The sequence below is a fragment of the Bidens hawaiensis genome, unplaced genomic scaffold, assembly GCF_021521415.1.
Source record: "Bidens hawaiensis isolate Kalapana, Puna unplaced genomic scaffold, B.hawaiensis_p1.1 tig00011171_1, whole genome shotgun sequence".
NCBI lineage: Eukaryota > Viridiplantae > Streptophyta > Magnoliopsida > Asterales > Asteraceae > Bidens > Bidens hawaiensis.
The window spans coordinates 491,140-516,236 of NW_027491865.1; the positions used below are offsets into that span (position 1 = coordinate 491,140).

The 25,097-nt window shown below is 36.2% G+C and overlaps 1 protein-coding gene and 1 pseudogene across 1 annotated transcript in view; one reads left to right on the top strand and one right to left on the bottom strand.

The window, feature by feature from the left end:
* Window positions 1-25,097, top strand: part of LOC143537320 (uncharacterized) — a 239,718-nt gene that overhangs the window by 168,182 nt on the left and 46,439 nt on the right. The gene's annotated exons all lie outside the window — the stretch shown is intronic.
* Window positions 10,289-11,708, bottom strand: LOC143537314 (arogenate dehydratase 1 pseudogene; annotated as a pseudogene).

A 25,097-nucleotide genomic window follows, 5' to 3' on the forward strand; every position in this document is an offset into this window, starting at 1 on the left:
AATAGTGGTAATTACGTGATAAGACTAGATTTCAAGTAACCAAGTTTTATCTTTCACTATCACTCGAAGTTTATATCTATATATAGTTGAGTTGTGGTTGCAATGTGGTCCTTTGACCACGTCTCATAACCGTGGCCTGGGACATGGTCAAAGGTTATCTTTTTAAAGGGGAATGTGTAATGTTATATATTTGTGTTTTTATACATTGGACACGTAGATATTTCGACATTGATCCCGTAGGAACCTTTACATCGAATTTTTGGTAACTTTGAAAACGAACCTTAACCCATATTTCAATTAAAAATAATAACTTGTTAAGCCCATAACATTAATTTTTTGCATTTTTATTTGAAATTTTGCTATTTTTATAATGTGATTTGACCGACCTGCTTGACCGAACCGGACAGAAAAACCCGAACGTTAGTGACGGACAATCAATCGTTCATCCCTCAAAAATTTCCGAACCCGAAGAGAAAAATGTTATGTCTATGCCACTGTACATGGTCCTTCAAAACAAGAATGAATGTTAACTAAACCATGTTAGAACCCACGTCCCCAAAGGATCCAACTTTGTATGCTTCTTTCTAGGTTAGATTAGATTTAGTCACGTTGGCTGATTCGTATCTGGATGACGTGATGAGATGTTATCCTTTTTGTCACATTTCTTACGAGTTGTTTGATAGCCTCTTAATAGTCATTAACATACTATGAACCATAAGAGACTATCAAACACCCGTTAGTTTCACTTTATAATTATATTCATTTACAATTTTTAATAATATTTCTTGTAAGAATAAGTTCAAATGATGCATTTATTCTATATTGGTTTATAATTGTAAATGCTAGCAATAAAATAGTTACTTTTTTGTATGATAAAAATAAGTATTATAAGGGGGTGTTTGGGATTTCTTATTTTACCTCCTTATAATTTTTCATTAAGTTAATAAGTTACAAAAGTATAACTTATGAAATTTTTCCTCTCACAATATAAGTAATCCCAAACACCTTATTACTTTTCAAAAAGTTTATAAATCATAAGTTGGTAAAAATAAGCAATCCCAAACATCCCCTAAGTATTAATGTTATAACTTTCACCTATGTTCGTCACAACGAATTATAATTACCTTCTACTGTTTTTACAACTTTTTACATTTTAAATACTATCTAACATTACACATATAAAAACTTGAACCTATACGACTGTTTTTGTATGAGGCAAACACCATATCACGATACCACAAGTCATGGATAATACCCTACTTATTAATACCATATTTTTGGTGATTACTCGACTTTTTTATCTAACAATTTTGTTTTGGGCCGACAACTACCCCTAGGTGGAAAATTCCATCCAGGTTACTCAAAACCAGTCTGGATGCCCCATTATGGGTTGGAGGTGGGCAAATAAACCGATTAACCGAATCGATTAGAAAATCAAACCGAAACCGATTATGTGGAAACTGGTTTGGAACCGATTGAAACCGTAGGTTTGGAACCGGTTTGTAATTTTCTTCACTCAAATCGATTCCAATCCGGTTAACCGAATCTAAACCGGTCAAACCTCGAGCCGAAACCGATTGTAACCTGGTCAAGAAACCGGTTTCAATTCGAACTGATACCAATCACAAACTGGTTTTGACTTTTGTTGACCAAACGGAACCGGTTTCAACCCAAACTGGTTTTGAGTTTTATGGGTGCAATTAGAGGAAATGTGCATCTTAATCTGAGATCTAGTAATTACACTAAAACTTTTTGGACTTAAAAGTACGTGTGACATCTTTTAGTAGCTTCTATGAGCCGTAAGCCGTTCGGAAATTTGGGCTTTACAAATGGGCCAAACGTCGTGAGTAACTTTGTTATTTTCATCAACTACTCACTATCAGCCTTACAGGCCGTTCTTGTCTAGAAAACATGTGCGTAAATCGTAATGTTGATCCAAGACCCCAAGAAAAAGAAAAGGCCCAAGTGTTAATAGGCCCATGAGTGGCATGAATAAGTGAATAGTATCCACTGTCCAATAGGCCTCAATCTAATTAAAACCATAATTTCTAATAGAACAGTTAATGTATTTACATGCAGATAGAGGTGCACAAATCGGGTATTATGAAAAACCGGGTTCGGGTATGGAACCGGGTTCAGCTATGATCGGGTATTGAAAAATCGGGTATTAACAATAATCGGGTCGGGTTCGGGTCGGGTATTGGCTTGAAAAACCATACCTTGTGTACCGGGTTCGGGTAGGGTATTGAACCGGGTCTTCAATACCCGGGTATTTAAAGACCCTATTTTCGGGTATTGAAAAAAACCCGTTTTATGGGTTTTGAATACCCTATTTTCCGGGTATTAAAAAAAACCCATTTTCTACAGTTTTTTTCTATTAACGGGTCTGTTTCATTTTTTTTATCCTAACTCCATTTTTTTGCATACAAACTTCAAAGTGCATTCAAACATACATAAACAACTAAACAATGATACAAAAACATATATTTTATGTGTTTTCATTTGTTGTTTGGTATATCAAAAGGTGTTGATCTAAGCAAGTATTTATATCATATACGTACTCCAAAAAAGATCCGTTGGAGAACGACTATAGATATGTGGACAGCCACCCAAAAACATGTGCACAAACACTAATATCCTAGCATGCAAAAAATCTTGTTTGGGTATGCAAAAACCCCGGGTTTCAGGAATAACTAGAACCGGGTTTCGGGTATAGTTTAAACCGGGTTTCGGGTATTATCAGGTTTAGATCGGGTACGGGTTCGGGTTCAGGTTTCAACATTGAAAGTCATACCCTATCCGTACCCTACGGGTAGGGTCGGGTTCGGGTTCGGGTATTAAAAACCCGAGTTTTAGAAAAACCAGTTCCGGGTTTTTTTTCCGGGTCCGGTTTCAGGTTCGGGTTTTTTTTGCCACCTCTACATGCAGATGTCAAATTATTAAATGAAAAACATTCACCAAGCAAGATATAGTGTGTCCTGACTAGGGCATAATTCCTTCACTCACTGAGAGAGTGAGAGAGGTAAGAACTTGTGACTAGATTGTCTTGAAGACAGATGTGACGGGAAGAAGTGGCATTTGGAAGTGTTGCTGACTTTGCATTTATTATTTTCTTGTTGTGTGTATTTATGTTCCACATAAGTTATGGATGCAAGCATGTGCAAAAGCTTTTTACAAGACAAAAATATGTATGAATACAACCCCTATTTCAATAAATTCTAAATTAGATTCTTGACCAAAACAAAAAATTAAATAAAGTTTTGGATATATGTATTATTTAGAAAAAAAAAAAAGTTACCACAATTTGTTAGAGAGAAATCACCATATATATGTTAAACTAATTATCGAATAAATAATAAAAACCAAACAATTAACATCTTCCTGGGCGGTTCCCAGTTCCCACTCCATGCTCAGGATCGAACGCACGGGAACAAACGTAAAGGTCGTTGAGGATGTGATGTTTTTTTGTTCTTTCAATTTGTATCGAAGGTATGTTTGTGATTATATGTTTTTCTCTTGTTTATTTTGTACTAGTTTGAGGCCCGTGTACTACACAAGTAATTCTTGAAAGTACAATCTTATCCTATCCTATCCTACTCTGCTAATAAAGTAAAATACTGGAGAACACATCACTCTCACATTAAGTTTTGGGATGCTTTTCCCGCTCTAACCCATTCCTCAATTACTAGATAATGACAAGGATCTATTTGATCCATATAGTTTGAACCGGATCTTCATAACATAATATGCTAATATGTCGTCCGTTTATTCCAAAACCCAAACCCTAATGTCTCCATCTTTCTCTCCATGGCTTCCTAAATCCAAACCCCAACTCGAATAGATCTGTCTCTGAATCGGCGTTCACATATTCTCCGTCAACCATGGTCTTCACAATAAATGCAGGACTAATGTTTGCCTTATGCATTATTTAAAGGTTAATTACATTGAAATTTCAATGTTTAGTTGTTTAGTTTTCTTATTGGTTTGTGTATAATAATATTGAATAGCATATAATGCACTTGCAGATTTTGATAAAAACTGCTTGACATCGTTGACGAAAACTTATTGTAGTTCCTTAAATTAAACTGTTACTTCTTCCATGGGAGGCAATCCATTAAGAATTACATCCAGTCTTCGTCCTTCACTTTGGTTTGAACACCTTAGTCTATAGTAAAGTGGTTTGTTTATTAATGTAACACTTACATTGTAAAAAAAATGGATGGTGCTTTAGATCATATGTTTATTTTTCACTTTGCAAATTGACAAAATAACCGACCCGGTGGAATAACTGCCTGCTGCAGAGTACTGCAGAGTTGGGATGGTGCTTTTAAACAAGTGATGGTTCAAAACTGAAGTTTGTTATTAGTTATTTTGTATCTGAGATTTTTCAAAATAAAGTAATGGAATATTTGAGTCTTTTTATGTTTGGTTTTTAGTATTACGGTAAGGATTAATTAAGATTGATTTACTTTCTTTATTTAGTCGCATGAGGATTAACTGATATATGAATGCAAAAATATATATCAAATTATATTTTGATTATATTATTGTAAAGGTGGCAAATATATAAGTGTAAGTGTTCTTGATATACAATTTGAATATGAATGCAAATGAATGAACCGAAACAAAATGAATATGTACATGTGATTCAATATCATTTAGTTCGTTTAAACTTGAATGCGGATGCAAATGAATGAAGTGAAACAAAATGAATATGTGCATGTGATTCGATATCATTTAGTTCGTTTATCCAAAATTTGTTGCCTTTAGGATGTAAAAGACGTACTTTGGTAATTTAATTTTTTCTGATTTTCTCCATAGAATATGATACACTTAACGTTTGCATCAAATTTCTTTTATTGAATGTGTTGAGAGCCAATTTTGGTTTGTTTTGTTTCATTGGTTGGTCAGATTTAAAAACAATTAAAAATTTTCAACCATAGTGAACGACTGAACGATTTCGTTTTTTTGCCGTTGATAGCGTAAACCAACCGAAGACCGTAAGCTTTGATTATATGTATCTTTTTTCAAATATTGGATATAATTAAATTTAGTTATAGTAAAGTGTGACTGGAGTCACATTCTCAACAATACTATGTGGTTTTTACATTCTAGTCCTAAATGACTAATTGAGTGAAGCGTACTGTGTTGCTTCTAAATTCGAATCCTAATTGACTAATTGATAAATGAACTAAGTGGCTAACACTAAATTAATAGACGTAAAAATCTCAAAATATTTCAAAACTTATCTTCGTTAGGTTAGACATTATCGATTTAGATTTTCATCATGTGTTATGCTTTACCCTTTGTAACAAACGGGCCAGACATTTTAATAGGAATTCACCCATAAATTATAATAATAGTTACTCATAATCTATATGTACATAAATATACCTATTAAATATTTCATTATGTGTCATTTTCTTATTTATAGATTTATAACTAATAAAATTTTAATTGTTTCAATCCATGTAATACACGGGTTTTAAAACTAGTATATAATAAATAATCAGTATACAAGAAACAATAAACCGTTAAACACTATTAATACAGTCATTGTATAATAGTTTTTAAAAAAAATTTAAAGTAAAACATAATTATAAATATTATATATTTGAAAAAAAAATACGAAGTAATATTAAATTAACAAATTTTGAAGCATAAATTTTAATAATGATATTTATTATTTTACTATTATAATTTGTTAGAAAAGATGGGTTTAATTTAAGAGTGACAAGTGACAAAACTTATAGGATTTTATTAGAGAGTATAGAAGTATAGATATAGATGTAGAAGTATAGATATGGGCTTATTCGATGATAATGAGAGTTAATGGGTTTGGATGCAATAATTATATGGGTTTGTAGTAGTGTTCATGGGCTGGGATTTAATGGGCTATATTCACAACCCAATATTGTCTATTGGTGAATAAAAGTGTTTTGGTTTGGAGTTGTATAGTTTTATTTACTGTGCGCATAGTGTTGGATAGAGGTGTACAAAAAACCCGAACCTGGAACCGGACTCGAAAAAATACCTGGAACCGGTTTTTTTTATACCCGGGTATTATACCCGAAACCGGAACTGAGCCTACCCGTAGGGTATGGATAGGGTATGCATTTTGAGGTCAATACCCGTTCCCGAAACCGTACCCGATTTATACCCGGACCCGGTCATACCCTATACGCGATACCCAGTTATACCCGATACCTATTTTCTAATAAACGAAATGATACATGATTTTTTATAGTATATTTTTATGCTTACTTCATAAATTTTATGTTTAAGTTTTTTTAAAATGCATATTACTAAGTAAATAATTTGTAATTAAGTGGATTTATGGTTTTTGTAATATAGTTTAATTATTTTTATAAATTGCAAAGCAAATTTAAATTTTAAACAAATTAAAAAATGTATAAAAAAACTAAAAATTCAAAACCGGGTAATAATACCGGGTTCCAATACCCGAACCCGATCACCCTACCCGGGTACATAGGGTTGAGTTTTTCTCCTCGATACCCTACCCGAACCCTACCCGATTTCTCTCAATACCCGATCATACTTGAACCCGGTTTCATACCCGAACCCGGTATTAAAAAAAACCCGATTTATGCACCTCTAGTATTGAAGGCGTGGTGTTCTCCAACAGTACCCGCAAAGTATATACTTATTATACCCGATATTTATAGAATTAAAATAAGTAGAAAACCACATGTAGATATACCCTTTTGTCGTTACCTCATATGTGTCACCTAACACCCCCATAAACCACAAGTTGCCTCTTACCACTTGCCAAAATCCCTTCATTTTCAATTCTCACCTAACGCCTTTTTCCTCTATTGATTTTATTTCACCTAATAACTACTAATTAGCTTAATCACACATCATTACCTAAAACCTTTTTCCTCTATTGATTTTATTTCACCTAATAACTACTAATTAGCTTAATCACACATCATTACCTAAAATATGAGGGTTTGATACATAATAAATTGTAGCTAGAGAACGATAAGACACCTATAAGAAGGCAGACAAGCATTTATATCATAGGTGCCTACTAGATTTTTTTTTTATGAAAGACATCTATCATATTGGCAACGGTGTCTCTTCAAATTCCCAGGGTCATAACACTTGTCATTATGTCATACCCCTTACCCAAGTTCGAACACCCCTACGATTGTGTTGATTGTATTTCAGGGCGCGCACATAAAACAAAATTTGAACCTGAAACTGTAAACCCTAAGGAAAAACTCATGACCACCCCATTAGAGTGTTGACTAGATATGATGAAGAAAATTTTTGATTATGAGATAATCAAACCGGTTTTATATACAATAAAAAATTTCATTAGATTTATGAAGTAAATTTGTTTATATTTATTTACAATAATAATAATACTAGTATCTTAAACTAGAACTTGAAAACAAGAGGAGATGCATATACTACGACAAATGCATAAATAAAAATAATGGTCTTTGAACACGTTCTTTAGCAAGGTTATTTAATAATCAGTTATTGCATGTGACTCCCCCTAACCTTTAACATACACAACTTAAGCACGATTGTCTGTCCTAGTGCTTATTTAAAAACGAATCCGTCAATTATTTCTGCATAAATCATTATTTATTCCTTATAATAATTGAAAAGAATGGTGCTTTTGTTATTCAAAAGAAAAACCTGTTATATACTCGGTTTGAGTATGTGTGTGTGTGTCTATTTTCTTAATAAAATGCATCAAACAAATTAAAACATATTACTAGAGATCAATAATGCATATGTTTGCAATCATCTCATATCAAATAACTTTTAAGAGAATAATGCATCACATCAACTAATTTAAAATTAATTTATAGACACTTAACTATTTTTGAAGAAATATCAACACCTAACCGCTGATTTTGATCTAGTTGATTTCTTATTCGGTTAATGTCACTATAACCTTTCATGTACTAATTTCTGAATAATCCAATTTTATCATATATACGTTTAGAATGCAAACAATTATGAGTATTTTCGAGGGAAAAAGAACCCTTTTTGACGAATGTCTTTTCAGACCGTCAAAAAGAACGTCCAACTTAATTCGTATCTTCAAAGTTACGTCTTGATCAATAATTAATGTTACCATTACCAAACTCGTACATGTACTTATTTTTTCTAATAAATCTCTTTTATGTAATCATTATCTCTTTTATGTAATCATTTTATAACGGACTAGGTGCTTAAAAAAGCATTGGTTTCAAAACGTTATATATTACATAATATTGGGTTGTAATATTGGGTGAGTGAGAGGGATATGACATAAGAGGAGTAGAAGCCAATAACGATATGTAGCTAACAGTGAAGGTGGTCCAGTTAACTTGTGGTCATGAAAACGTTCCACCACTTATCATATCATTTCACTTTTATTTTGGGTCCCGTTTTTTAACCATCCTTATAATGTTTTATAAGTAGAGTACATAGTCAGAATATACTACAAATATACTAATCTTTTCTTTTTTCATTTTTTTATGATCATTTCAGCACAATCGTTTTATTTGCACAACTTTCTTTTCGTTTACCCCTACTAAAACGTTGTTAAAAAATTATTAATTATGAAATTTTTACTTCAGCCTAAGAGGTCAGCTTCTTTTGGATACAGATATCAAGTCTCTCTACCAGCTTGTTCAGATTGCAGACGAACCAAACTATGTCATGAGTAGGAAAACTTTGAAGGCTATTATTTTTGTCTCCCTTTGGTTTATTTGAAAGCAGCGGAATGTGAGAACCTTCAAACATAGGTGCATTCCTTCGGAGGAAATTGTTCTGAATCTTTATAGTTTGATTAAATCTAGATCATCATCTCTTAAGAGCATTCCCAACCCATCCCCCATAGTTATGTGAGGGAGATTGGTAAATTATAGGGTAGAGTTTTGAATGATTGTGAGTGTAAATTATAGGGTAAAGAGATAAATATAGTGATTTTTTGTAAATTTGGGGAAACATTTAGGGAACATTGTTTGCCCCTATTTATTTTTTAATATTTGTTGAATTGGTTGTGAGTAGAGGAGAGAGAAAACTGTAATAATAAAAGTATAAAAATTATTATTTAATTAAACAGGAAAGAGAAATGTAGTGTAATTATAGGGATAAGGATGGGAGATGGACTGTGAATGCACTAAGAGCATTCTCAGGACTGTGAATGCACTAAGAGCATTCTCATCCCATTCACCATCCTCATCTCTATAATTACACTAAAAAACACTACATTTCTCTCTCATGTTCAATTAAATAATATTTTTTATATCTTTATCATTACAGTTTTCTCTCTCCTATACTCACAACCAATCCAACAAATATTAAAAAATAAATAGGGGCAAACAATGTTCCTCAAATGTTTCCCCAAATTTACAAAAAATCACTACATTTCTCTCTCCACCCTATAATTTACACTCACAATTACTCACAACCCCACCTCATAATTTACAAACTTCCCACACATAATTATAGGGAATGGGATGTGAATGCTCTAAGGAGATTGATTGGTAAGATTGTGTTAAGTCTTCGTTATCTTCTATTATGTGTTGAGTTTTCAGGTGTTTGTTTTTCCTTTATGTAGTTGTTGGTTCTTTCCGGCTCTCGGCTGGTGGATCCTCCGTTTTTATAAAATTTGAGTGAAATACCTACTAAAAGTAGAACATTTCATACATAAAGTTATATAACATTAAACATATAAATTGATTATGTGAAATTATGAATTATTGGTATATGAAAGCGCCATGAAAAGGATTTTTTTTAAAATGGTGCTTGTTTTAAAGAAATTAATCACAAGGGGTGTTGGGTATGGTTTTTAATCACAAGAAGGGTTTTAGGGGTTAGTATTGGCGAATAAGGAAACAATAGGGATGCAGGAGAGATCATAATTGCAAATCATTTATTCGCCACTAGCAATTGCAATTTAAGTCTTACTCGCCATTAGCAATGTCAATTTAACTCTTATTCGTCACCGCCAATGGAAATTAACTCTTATTCGCCACTATCAATGTCAATTAACTCTTATTCGCCACTATCAATGTCAATTAACTTTTACTCTTACATAAAGCTTTTTATTCTTTTATTACTTTCTTATTCGCCAATACTAACCCCAAAAACCCCTCTTATGATTAGAAATAATACCCAACACCCCTTGTGATCAAATGTTTAAAACCAGCCCCACTTCTAAAAAAATTCCATGAAAAGGAAGCAAAAAATTACAAACTTGTGTACATCAACTACATTTATATCAATATGATCATATGAATATATAAGATATTAATTAAACTCTCACATGAAAATCATATTAAGTTATTTACCCAAACATTACATTCTTTTTTCTTCAAAACCAATTCCAAACTAAATAATAATAAAAATAACTTAACAAGATCATGTAGATGGTGACCACGGAGTCATATCCATGGGATAACTACCCAACACCCTCAAGAAAGAAGTAAACTCTTGCACCTCAGCCAACGCGTTTTGCGCCCTAACATCACCCATTGACGCTTCAAAATCCACAAAAAACAAATACTCAAAATGCTTAGCCGTCCCCAAATTCTCATCCCCAACGACTCGAATCGGCCTGTTTCGATGCGGCCGGCTCTCAATTTTCGTCAAACTAATGTTCCGAAACGCAAACGCGGACAACACTTTAAACAAAACCGAAGTCCCTTTATCATGAGCAAACACAATACTCGTCTTAAACGGAATATCAGTGCGTGGGATAATCGGTTCACGCGCAAGCATTACAAAGCGCGTCACATTATTTGAATCATCCTGAATCCCATCCGCCAAAATATTAAGTCCGTACAACTCAGCAGCACGTGCGGACGCTATTGCCGCGGTGTCGCGGAGATTGTTCGCCGCAACAAACTCTGCGGCGCCCGCGGTATCGTCAACTGCTTCACGTGTGACGTTTAAACCTAATTTCGTAAGCGTTAGCTCGCACTGAGCTAACGCTTGCGGATGACTAATCACGCGGTTAATGTATTCTTTTCGAACACCTGGTAACGATAATAAGCAGTGATGAACCGGAAGCTGTACTTCACCGACTATATGTAGCCGGTGACGTAGTAATAGATCGTAATTACGATGAATGCTTCCACCTAACGAGTTTTCAACCGGTAGAACCGCACGGTCAGCAATCCAAAGCTCCACGGCTTGAAACGCGACTTCGAATTGGTCACACGGAATAGCATCACAGTTCGGATAAGCTTTCCCGGCGGCGGCTTCACTGTACGCGCCGGGAACGCCTTGGTACGCGACTCGCAAGGTCGAGCCGTGAGCCGGTGCTGGTGACAGGTCAGCAATCGTTAACGGTTTTGGCAATTTATCAATTGGAACTAGATCTAGAGTGGTGTGTCCGTTAACGCCGTTAACGACGGTTAGTTTATCGGCTTCGCTTGGCTTATCTGTGTTTTGTTGCTGTGACTCGACTTTGCTGGCTAATATAGCGCATGAGCTTTGCCAGTCGGCTCGGCTCTTACCTATCCCGTTAACGAAGTTGTTGGTGGCGTTAGCGGCGTCGAATGGGCTTGCGACGCATTTAATGTGATTGAGCCGGGGGGAGTTAACGGCGTGTGACGGCGTTATAGATTTGAAGGTGAGGCTTGATGAAGGAGTGAAACAGTGCATTTTGGAAATGGGAGGAAAGATGGAGGACTAAAAGTTAAAAAAGAAAAGAAGGATAATAATAATAATAATAATAATAATAATAATAATAATAAACTAAGGCTTGTTGTTTGCAAGCTGAGAAGAAGTGGTGAAACATGTGGGGTTTTATATGTGTGGATGTAGGTGATGGAGTTTGAATGGTTGGGTCAAATCTCACACCTAACCCCTCTTTCCACCTTATTTCTTATTTTTCTTTTTATATTATATTTCTTAATTTTCTTTTTTTTATTATATTTCTAAATCAATAATTATTTGTGAAATTATTATTATAATAATTTAGTTCAACTTATTATTTATTTTATATAAGTCTTTTATATAGTGGAAATGAAAGAAATAATTGTAAAAACTGATTAAAAATGTGTTATTTAATTAATAATGAAGATAAATATAAGAATGAGATGTTAAAGGTTAAAGTTAATTTTTGATCAAATCATATGAATAAAGATAAAGATATGGATATAGATAAAGAATACAACGTTATACTTAACAATTAATGCTATCTAGGAGTTAGAGATGTGTTAATTTTAGAAATAATAATAATATGTTAAAAAGCTATGACAATTGTATAATGATTTTATTTTATATATCATGTATAAAAGATAGAGGTGGTAAATGGGTTGGGCTGGGTCAAAACGGATCATGAGTCGGAACGGGTTAGGGTTAGGGTCACTTAAAAAAAGGGTTGTTTTGGTTCGGGTTGGAATGGGTTAGGGTCAATAGGTTCGGGTTATAACGGGTCAAGGTTGGAACGGGTCAAAACGGGTTTGGGTCAAAACTCTTTTAAGCGATTTTTTAGTTTGTTTCAGCGCGTAACAGCTCGTTTAAGCGATTTTTCAGTTCGTTTCAGCACATAACAGCTCGCTTAAGCGATTTTTTAGTTCCTTTCAGCGCGTAACAGCTCGTTTAAGCGATTTTTCAGTTCGTTTCAGCGCGTAATAGCTCGTTTAAGTGATTTTTCGGTTCGTTTCAACGCGTAACAGCTCGTTTAAACGATTTTTCAGTTTGTTTCAGCTCGTAACAGCTCGTTTAAGCGATTTTTCAGTTTGTTTCAGCGCTTAACAGCTCGTTTAAGCGATTTTTCAGTTCGTTTCATCGTGTAACAGCTCGTTTAAAAGATTTTTCAGTTCGTTTCAGCGCGTAACAGCTCGTTTAAGCAATTTTTCAGTTCGTTTAAGCGATTTTCCAGTTCGTTTCAGCGCGTAACAGCTCGTTTAAGCGATTTTAAAGTTCGTTCCAGCGTGTAACAGCTCGTTTAAGCGATTTTTCTGTTCGTTTCCGCGCGTAACAGCTCGTTTAAGCGATTTTTCAGTTCGTTTCAGCGCGTAACAGCTCGTTTAAGCGATTTTTCAGTTCGTTTAAGCGATTTTTCAGTTCGTTTGAGCGCGTAACAGCTCGTTTAAGCGATTTTAAAGTTCGTTTCAGCGTGTAACAACTCGTTCAAGCGATTTTTCAGTTCGTTTCCCCGCGTAACAGCTCGTTTAAGCGATTTTTCAGTTCGTTTCAGCGCGTAACAGCTCGTTTAAGCGATTTTACAGTTCGTTTCATCGCGTAACAGCTCGTTTAAGCGATTTTTCAGTTCGTTTCAGCGCGTAACAGCTCGTTTAAGCGATTTTTCAGTTCGTTTCATTGCGTAACAGCTCATTTAAGCGATTTTTCAGTTCGTTTCATTGCGTAACAGCTCGTTTAAGCGATTTTTCAGTTCGTTTCATCATGTAACAGCTCGTTTAAGCGATTTTTCAGTTCGTTTCATCATGTAACAGCTCGTTTAAGCGATTTTTCAGTTTGTTTCATCGCGTAACAGCTCGTTTATGCGATTTTTCAGTTCGTTTCAGCACGTAACAGCTTGTTTAAGCGATTTTTCAGTTCATTTCAGCACGTAACAGCTCGTTTAAGCGATTATTCAGTTCGTTTTAGCATCAAATAGCTCGTTTAAGCGATTTTTCAGCTCGTTTCAGCACTTAACAGCTTGCTTTAGCGATTTTTCAGTTCCTTTCATCACTTAACAGCTTGTTTCAGCATGTTTTTGTTTCGTTGTTTTCGACATTTCAGTTTCGGTTAATTTGTCGATTTTTTTTGAACGAGGACAACGGACGAAACGTTTTAGTTTTTTTACATTTTTTGTTTATGTTTTATTTTTTGAGTTATGATTTTTTTATTAATTTTTTTTAATATTTTTTGATGATTTCTATTAAGATCAAAATCCCAAAAAAAAAAAATTCAAAAAAAACAAATAAAAAATCATAACTCAAAATATAAACAAATAACGAAAAAAGTAAAAAAACCAAAATATTTTCACCGTTAACCTCGTTCATCAAAAAAAAAAAAAAAAAAAAAACCCGACAAATTAACCGAAATCGAAATGTCGACGAAAACGAATCAAAAACCTTAATTGACCCGTCTAGTGCGAAAACTCGAAAGAAACCGAAACCCAACCCGTCCAGTGCTAAAACTCGTGTCGGCACGAAAGCTGATCCGAGCCGAAACCTAAACCGATATCGTTTCAATCTAAAACCCATTTCAACCCAAACATGTCACTTTTCCTTAATACACTAACCCACATCGACCCATGTAGTTAAATTTGTCAACCCATTTTGACCCAAAAATAAGAGTGTGGAATTTCAAGTGACCCATTTTGACCCATTTAATTAAAACCTATGACCCAATTCAACCAATTTGAATTTTAAAACAACCTAAATTGACCCATTTGGAATGGTTTGGGTCAAGGTTGCCACCCCTAATAAAAGATGAAAGATAATCAAAATATAAAAACGTAAAGGCATTAGACTAAATCTTTCATCAAAGTTATTTAACAATCCAGAAAATGCTACTTGGATGGGAAATAAATAAAAATACAATTGTCTGTCAAGAAACAATCAAGTTGATAATCCAATTTGGTGCATATTAAGAACATTAATGTAAGTCATGAACCATGATGAAAGCTTGCTCACACATTTTGTTTATTTGCTGTACAAGTATAGTTTATAGGACTTTGTTTTAACTCTAAAAAGAAAGGTTAACGCGTTAAAATATTTGATCTTTTCAATATCATATTAATATACTCTTGACCATTTGTTAAAGAACTAATAATAATCATTTTATAATTTAGGGTTGAATGTTTTATCTTAAACAATGTACTCATTGGTTGAAATGGCCGCCATTAAAAACATATTTGAAGTGATCAATGAATCAACGTTCTTTTGAAAAATATAACTCCACTAATTCCACTTTAGAAGGAAATTTACCATTTGCATTTAACTATTTTATCTTTTACCCTCCCAAAAATATTTAAAAGGGTAAATTACAAAGGTTTATCATCTATATAATATGTTCATATTTCACTTATGGTCTCTAGGTTTAGAAATCTAAACCACCACTCCAGACTTTTACTTTTACTTGTGGGTAACAAGTTTAGTCCAACATTGGCTGACCGTCTATTTTATTTGTTATCCGGTTATACCACCCTGTATGCCTCCCACACGAAGGTATATTCTCATTTCATTTCCTTTATATTTGTTGCGTGGACCTATATATTGCACTTATAGGTTATAAACTTATAACCCCTATATGTCACTTTAGACACTTCGAGTTTTTCCCTTTACAATCCTTGTGTTCTTCTTTAGAGCTCCATCGATCGTCGTTCTTTATGGTCACATGTGCAACATGTTCTGCAATTGTTTGGCAAATATATAAATGTAGTATTGATTTTAATATATGGATCATGGATGTATGTATTTGAAATAGTATTAAACTAAACTTTATGCACCCATAAAAACTTGGGAAGGAATCAAATCAAATACATATATTTATAATATTAATTTAGTGATATCACGTTATATATCCTCTGTCTCCCTTGTTCTTTATACATCAAAACTAAATAAAAAAGGCTTTCTAAAAGATCTATATGCTTGGTTTAATATTATAATATTTTCATTTTCAATTATTTAATTTTATTATTTTAACTAAAGATCCCTTAACGACATTATTGATATTCCGTTAAAATGGGCACATGTTAAATAACTTATTGTCATTGCTATGGCAGAGTTTGATACGGCTTAAAATATATACAAGTTGATTGTAAATGGGCTTTTTATAAGCTATCAAGAGTCAAGACAAGGAGCATGTTTTGGACAAAATTTTAAATCTTGGGCTACTGATTTGAACAACCCTACTTACTAGTTACTAGTTAACAACCTCATTTGTATGTAACACTTATAAAATTTCTTATTTGATTAAGATAACTAAATCATTATAACCTTTAAAAAAAATCCAAAGTAGACATTAAAATATTGCAAATGCTAATAAAAGGTTTTGGATAAATATCATAAATAGTAGAGGTGCGTGCGGACCGTGTGGTATGGTTTGGTGTGGTTTTGGATTATAACCTAACCGTAAACCACATTTGCTGTTTTTTGATTTTTCAAAACAGTTTGATTTCGGTTTTTTTAGTTTTATTCGGTTTTTGATACGGTTTTTTCGGTTTTTCTAATGAGGCATAACAGATTGAACCAACATACTTATATTGTGCCTAACATGTTTTTCTTTAAAACAAAATTAATGGTTGATAGAATATTAAACATTTGAGTCTAGAATATTAAGAACTAATGAAAGATACTTACATTCAAATTATATATAAAGGCCATCACTTCAATAACATTTAGGTTCGGTTTTAATGGTTAAGGTTAGGTTATTACGGTTTTTTTTGTTATTTCGGTTTGGTTCGGTTTTATCGGTTCTTCACAAAACACAAAACCAAACCAAAATCAAAGTTTCAGATTTTACTAAAGTTTAAAACTAAATCATCGGTTTCTAATTTGGTTCGGTTTTCCCGATTTCGGTTTGTTTTTTTTTCTTTTTCGTGCACACCCTTAATAAATAATTTGATAGAAAATAAACAACACAAGATTCAAATGAACATTTCATATTCAAACACATTACTTGCGTTCAAAACTATGGAAATAACTGATTGTGTTGGCCTAGCAAAAAGTTTCCCTTCCTTTGTTAACGGTTATTTACGCTCGAGTTAACATTAAATGGCATCGCGTATATCCATCTCCTTTCGTATCATGATTTGGCCTAGCGAAAAGTTAACATATGTTTACATGTGTATGTCATGCACACAAGACCAAACCTTTTGTTTTTTAACAGTTTTTGGAATGGAAACGGAATATCCTTTTGGTGCTCTGCGAAAAACACCTTCCTTTTTTGAACCAATTTTGAAAGATATAGACTATAAAGTCAAAATAAGAAAATTTAATTTTAGAGTTCGAAGAGCTTTAAAAAAAATAAAAAAAAAGAAGAAAAAACATTTTTATTTGTAAAACAAATACTAAAAGAACTTTTAAAAGGAAAGAAAATTCCATTATTTATACCGCGATAAAAATACAAATCAAATGAAACTGAAATAGAAAAGGATTCTGTAATAAGCAATCCGAGAATTCATGAATCACTTAGTCAAAATCGATCTACAGGTTTCACAAATTATTCACAGGCAGAAGAAGAAATGAAACATAGAATTGATAAAATAAACACAGTCATAAATCAAATATAAATAAAGAAAAAAAATAAAAATAATAATGGAAAATCACCGCCAAAAATTTGGAAAATATTCAAAATAAAAAATATTGAATTAATAGTTCAATTTTTCTTTGAAAAGATATACATAAATATCTTTCTAGTTAAAGTAAACAAAAGTCAATAATGAAACTAATGAACTGTAACATCACGGGAATTTTGGGCAAAAAAAAATGACAAGTTTCCAAAGTATAAGGATAAATTTTGCCAATTTCCAAACTCCAGGGGCTAAAATGAAAAATCTGATTTCTTGTCCTATCGCGGTACGTGACGGGACAAAAGAATAGCCCATCGCGGTACGCGATGGGGCTTGGTCAAAGTTTCTAGAAAGAGTCAACAGCGTACGCGATCGCTGTTGAGCCTACGTCATCGCGTACCGCGATGACATGGCCTGACACGTCTGACACCTTTTCACCACGTGCCACTCGTGGCACACCGGTCGCCACGTGTCCCGACACGTGGCGACACGTGGACGACGTCCGCCGCGTGTTAACACGTGACACACCGTCTGCCACATGGCGACACGTGGCAGATCTACTGTCTGCGTCATCAAACCTACGTCGCGGTACGCGACGGGTGCCCAGGGTCCGGGCGCGGTACGTGATGGGACCCAAAATTTTCCTATAAATAGCAAGGTCCAGGTATGATATGTTCATACCTCACAATCAGTTTACAATCATCTCTCTACTCTCTCACTAAACCTCGAAATTTGTGCCATCGATCCACCTCGAAAACCGTGCCCCGATTCCTCGATAAACGTGCCATACCTCGATATTCGTACCACTCCCCGACGACATTCCGAACAAGAAAGTGGTGCCGTTTTAAAACCCGACGATCACCTCGAGGTGCGTGCCGAGAAGATTGGGTGTCTCGATTTGCGTGCCGAAGTGAAGTGGCGATCAAGGCGAGTGTTGAAAAGGATAAGCGGCGTAGAAGTGTTGCTCGAGTATCTAGGAAGTATTAAGCCGAGGAAAGGTAAGGCTTATTACCTGACTAAAATAATGATATAATATTAAAGGCTTAAGCCCTAAGTCGAAAATATATACCTCGAGAATAAAAATTATAACAAAGAAAAGAAATAAAGAAAGAAATGTGTGTATATGTATATATGTGTGTGTTATATACTTCCTTGTTATAATTATTATTTAAGTATAATGAGTATTCTTAAATAATAAAAGAAAAAGAATACGTTTCTTAGAAAAGAAGAAACGTCGGGTTTTTATAATAAATTAAAGGTTTATAAAAATTGCTTTTAAAACTAAAGGTTTCAAAGTAAAAGAAATGAACTATTCATCGAGGTAATAAGACTAAAGGTCTTAAGCCGGATTGTATATCCGACCAATGAATAGTTATACTCGTACTATATGTGCGAGATAACAAGAAAGAGACGCAAGGACGGTGTTGGAAACCGATCCCGATCAAAGGTGAATACGCCCCACTTTTACAAACTTGTTTTCAAATAAATAACGTGTTATGTGTAAAACTTTACATGAGACTAAGTGTCTCTAAAAACATTATGAATAAGAGTAAAAGCCTAGCCCTCAGGCTGTAGTATACGTTTGTCTGGATCTTTACATATGTGGTAAAATGCGGTGGGCACATCGCACCACGCCTGGTCACGACCTCCAGCCACGATGGGCCGAACCAAAGTATGTTCGAGTAAGAATGACCTTGTGTATATTTATGGTACCTAAGTACGTCGGGACGATGCGGTGTCTTGCTGGGGTGACCTAGGTAGAGGCTCGAGTTTATAATGATATTGTTTTAACTTTGTTATTCCTAAGCCAAGATGGGCCGAGGCATGCGTAACCCTCGAGGGGTAACAAAGTAAAATAAAATGTTTTCGCGTCAGCATATTCACCAGCATTCGTTACTGACATATTTTTATAACATTTTGCAGGTAACCAAGATTAGAGCTAAAGGACGAAGGCTCAAGAATCCGATGGCTCGGATAAATTTTGTTTAAATCTATAATATGATGATTTTATTAAAACTTATAAACAAGTAAATCCAATCGAGACTTTTGTCTCGACTTTTGTAATGTAAATATTTTACAACTTTAATCCTTATATTTTATAAAGTCTTCCGCTAACAATCGTAACTCTGATTTATTTACAAATGTGGTACCAACTTTCGAGTCACACGCCTAGGCCCTAGATGGGGGTGTGACAGGTTGGTATCAGAGCCATCGATTTTAGCGAATTGGGTATCATAAAACAATACCCAAGCTTCGATCCATGCATATGAAACATTTTATTTGTTTGTTTGAATATGGATAAGAGTGGTTGGTAACCTTTTCTTTCCCTCTCTACATTCTAAACCACCCAAAGATGTCTTATGAGAAATTAATGGAGTATTATGATCGTGAAGCAAGAAGAGCAAGAAAATACTACAAATTCCCAAAGGACGTCATGGATGAAGATTACTTTGAGGCTTTCTTCAGCCGAGACCAATACATTGAGCGACCCAAACCGATATACTTCCCCGGGACTGAGCAATGCCCAATTAAATTACCCTATAGTCCGCCGCCACCAAGAATCGAACCCTCAAGACACTCGAGCTATCATCCACCCACAATGCCTATATCTCACCCATCCGAAATACCGACGTATCACCCCTCGGAAATTCCCACCTACCAACCACCACAAGTACCACAGTATTACCCAACCGGATATTTCCAAAATGCACACCCGTCCTATACCTTCCTTTCAAACCGACCCATAAAGGAAGAACCAAGATCCCCATCCTCTGATTGAATGCAGTGCCACTCCGACCAGCGAAGGTGGCATACTGGAAGCTCTATCGCTCATGAAGTCAACTCACAACCCAACAATGGTGAAGGATCATCCCGCAAACCAAGAATGAGGGTGACGATGCCTTACGAGAGTTTCAAGATGTCCGCGATAATCAACGAAGCCACTCCGTATATGGAAGATGAGGAAGAGCCTATGGAGGAAGAAGAGGAGGATCCCGAAGAGGAGGATCCTATGGAAGAAACCGAACCGGAAGAAGAGCATCCCGACAACCCTAATGAGATATCAACATCCATTGATGGATCACTCACTTCCAACAACCCAAGTTACGGTTCTGTCGATCCGTATGTGCAGTATCTTGAGCAGTTAAGGAACCAAGCTTCATCAAGTTTCCCGCCATTTCAAGGAAATATTCCTTCAATTCAAGAACAAGCTGATGAGATTCGCGAGCAAAATCAAGCCGCCAAGACATACCTCTACCTTGCAGCTGATCAGGCCTACGTCCCGTATCCTGAACCGAGAAACCATTTCGAGATGGTGACGCTGGGTTACCGTGACCCACCGCCACAATATGGATACCCCGACGTTATTGCGCAGTCATATGAAGAACACCTGGATCGCGCATTGCACGAGACTGTTGACTGGAGGAAGAAGGTGGATGAGGAAGGGAAAAAGAAGAAGAAGATAGGAGAAAAGCTTCTTCATAAATGTAACAAACTGACGAGGGTTGTTAAGAAGTTTCTGAAGGACTGAGATGATGATGGTGATAGCGTGTTTCAAGAAAAGAAGAATATGTGTGTAATGTAGTAATGTGTTGTATGGATAAGAAAATATATATGTACATCGGATATGAATGTATATATATAAGTGTGTGTTGTAATAATCCTTGTATATACCGTGTATGGTATATACAAATGTTGAAATAAATGTGTGTTTAATAAAAGAACATTTGTTAAAATTTCATATATAAAAGAATAAAAAGAAAAAGATAATATGTCTCAACAAAGTAACAACTTTGAGGCTTCCCGAAAGGAAACCGAAAAACAAAAAGAAAAAGGAAAGGGACCCGAAAAAGAACAAGAAGATCCAATTCCCGAAAAATTTATGGATCGAATCCAAAAGATGATTAAAGACGCTGTTAGGGAAGGATCCATGGCAAGAACTCAATCTAGACAAACAAAACATTCTCACTCGGCTAATTCGTCCCGAAAATCTGTTTCCAAACCCCGCTCTAGACCTTCTCGTATGGATGAGAGTGTACACGAGTCGAACGCTGATGGAGGGGTTCGTCAAGAGTTCAAGAAGCTCAAAATTTGTGGGTGTACGTTCAAGGACTTCAAGTACCATGGGCCAAAAGAATTCCACGGCGATAAGGGAGCCATCGCGACTGTAAGGTGGCTTGAAGAGATGGAGACAATTGTGATTACGAGCAAGTGTTCGGATGAGGAGAAAATTCAATACGCTGCCCTGATTTTTAGAGGCGAGGCCTTAGAATGGTGGAATACTTTGATCTTGAGTAGAGGAAGGGAGGTTATGTACAACATGTCATGGAGCGAGTTCAAGGAATTGATATTGTCGAAGTTTTGTCCGATGCATGAGTCGGACCAAATCCAAACCAAGTTCCTATCTCACAAGGTTGTCGGAACGAACCTTCGTGAGTACAATACCAAATTCCACGAATACTGTCGCTTGGTGCCCCAACTGGTTACCCCGGAATCCAGCAAGGTTACACGCTATATATGGGGGCTACCACGAGAAATTCATGACATGGTAAGGTCGCACTTGCCTCAAACTGCCGACTCCGCGTTGGAGTTGGCTGGATACTTAATGGGCGGAATGATCCGCAACAGAGAAGAAGATAAGAGGGTCGTGACGACGCAAGATACGAAGAAGGAAGGAAATACCCGTTTCACGGGTAAGGGAGTCGACCAACGAAGGTCTGGCTTCAACTCTGGCATCCCACAATGCAAAACTTGCAATAAATACCATAGGGGTCGATGCCATCTAACTCCCCATCCTTGTGAGTCATGTCACAAATTCGGTCATTCCACGGCCGATTGTTGGAAGAAGAAGATGACTTGCTACAATTGCAAGGAGATGGAACATCTTAGCTTTGAATGCCCAAGAATAAACCCGCGGCTGGTGGTGCGGGTGGTAGCGGTCAGAAGAGTGAGCCCAAGAAGGGCAATGCATGAGTATTCGTCCTTGATACGAAAAAGGCGGCCGACACACCGGAAACGATTACCGGTACGTTCCTTGTTAACAATGCCTATGCTAGAGTCTTGTTTGATTCAGGAGCCAATTTAAGTTTTATAGATTATAAGTTTTGTAGTCTGTTAAACGAACCTTTAATCAAACTTAATAAAACTCTAAGCGTCGAAACCGCTAATGGTGAAATTGTTAAAATCTCCTAAGCTTTAGAAAACGGAAAAATCTTGTTAGCCGGTTACGTTTTACCTATTCAGTTGCTACCTATGACTCTTGCTGGTTTTGATGTTGTATTTGGTATGGATTGGTTATCCAACAACCACGCACGTATCCTTTGCAATAGCAAGACCGTTGAACTTCGAGCCCCTGACAAACGTACCATACGAATCGAAGGGGATAAAGAGGCTTGCCAAGTTAGCCTAATCTCTATGATAGGGGCTAACAAAGTTTGAATCAAGGATGCTTAGCATTCATAGCCTACATCACCGAAGAATCTAAACCCAAAGAAATCAAAGACGTTCCCGTTGTTTCCGACTATGCCGAAGTCTTTCCCGACGAACTCCCCGGCATCCCTCCCGATCGTGAAGTAGAATTTAGAATCGATCTCATTCCCGGCACTGCTCCGATCGCCAAAGCTCCATATCGCCTCGCACCAACCGAGATGAAAGAACTAAAGAAACAACTTGACGAGCTTCTCGAGAAAGGATTTATACGACCAAGTTCATCGCCATGAGGAGCGCCAATACTTTTTGTCAAGAAGAAGGATGGATCCATGCGAATGTGCATCGATTACCGAGCTCTCAACAAAGTTACGATCAAGAACCGATATCCACTTCCTCGAATCGACGATCTCTTTGACCAACTCCAAGGTGCTAGCTTCTTTTCCAAGATCGATCTCCGCTCCGGCTATCACCAACTAAAGGTTCAATTCGAAGACATTCCAAAGACTGCGTTTTGAACTAGGTACGACCATTATGAGTTCACCGTTATGCCATTTGAACTTACTAATGCGCTGGCCGCGTTCATGGATATGATGAACCGTATCTGTAAGCCTTATTTAGATAAATTTGTGATCGTATTCATCGAAGACATACTAATTTATTCTAAGTCTAAGGCCGATCATGAGAATCACCTTCGAACGTTACTTGAAATTTTCTTAGAACCGAGAAATTGTACGCAAAGTTCTCAAAATGCGAGTTCTGGTTGCACGAGGTGCAATTTCTTGGCCACATCATCAACGCTAATGGAATTCAAGTAGACCCCGCTAAGATTGAAGCTATCTCTAAGTGGGAGATTCCAAAGTCGCCAACCGAGATTCGAAGCTTCTTGGGATTGGCCGGCTATTATCGAAGGTTTATCGAAAACTTTTCCCAAATCGATGTTCCCTTAACTTCCTTGACTCGAAAGAACATCATATACGAATGGGGAACAAAGCAACAAGAGGCGTTCGATATACTTAAATAAAAGCTTACCCAAGCTCCTATACTGGCCTTGCCAGAAGGTATTGAAGATTTAGTTGTCTTTTGTGATGCATCTCATTCCGGCTTGGGTTGTGTATTGATGCAACGAAAGAAAGTAATCGCTTACGCCTTTCGTCAATTGAAAGTACACGAGAAGAACTATACGACTCACGATCTAGAGTTAGGCGCCATAATCTTTGCACTTAATATATGGAGGCACTATCTCTATTGAGTAAGATTTACCGTGTACACTGATCATAAGAGCTTAAAGCACATCTTTGATCAAAAGGAGCTCAACATGCGCCAACGACGCTGGATGGAGACTCTCAACGACTATGACTGCGAAATAGTTTATCATGAAGGTAAAGCCAACGTTGTGCCTGATGCCTTAAGTCGTAAAGAGCATGAAAAGCCGAAAAGAGTCCGAGCGTTAAGGCTAGAACTTCAAATCGATCTTATTGACCAAATCAAATCCGCTCAAACTCAAGCGATCAACGGAAACCAAATCTCCAATGAAAAAGGTAATGGCACCATTGGCTCGTTAGTCAAAGGTGATGATGGTATTCTTAGAATGGGAAACCGAATTTGGGTACCGATTATTGGAGGATTGCGTGAGAAGATCTTAAACGAAGCCCATAAGTCTAAATATACGATGCATCCCGGGAGCGACAAAATGTATCATAACCTTAAAGCGAACTACTGGTGGAATGGGATGAAGAGAGATGTCGCTTCGCATGTGGTGAAATGTTTGACGTGTTTGAAAGTCAAGGCTGAACACCAAAAGCCTTCGAGATTGCTTCAGCAACCCGAACTTCCTGTATGGAAGTGGGAGTTAATTACCATGGATTTCCTTACCAAACTCCCTAAAACGACTCGACAATATAATGCTATATGGGTAATTGTGGACCGATTAACAAAGTCCGCACACTTCATACCTATCAATGAGTCATACTCAATGGACAAATTAGCTCGTATCTATGTTAACAACATTGTGGCTTTACATAGAGTGCCACTGTCTATTATTTCTGATCGAGATAGTCGTTTCACATCTCACTTCTGGAAAAGCTTCCAACAAGCGCTTGGTACGAAGTTAAACCTTAGCACTGCCTATCATCCGCAAACCGATCGGCAAAGCGAAAGGACAATACAAACATTGGAAGACATGCTCCGAGCTTGCGTGATAGATTTAGGTGGAAGTTGGGATGACCACTTACCCATAATGGAATTCTCATATAACAATAGTTATCACACGGGCATTCAAACCGCACCATTCGAGGCGTTGTATGGCCGAAAATGTAGAACGCCCGTGTGTTGGTCTAAAACCGGAGATAATCAATTATTTGGACCCGAGATAGTCCAAGAAACTACCGACAAAGTTATCCAAATCCGCGAACGACTTAAGACGACACGTGATCGCCAAAAG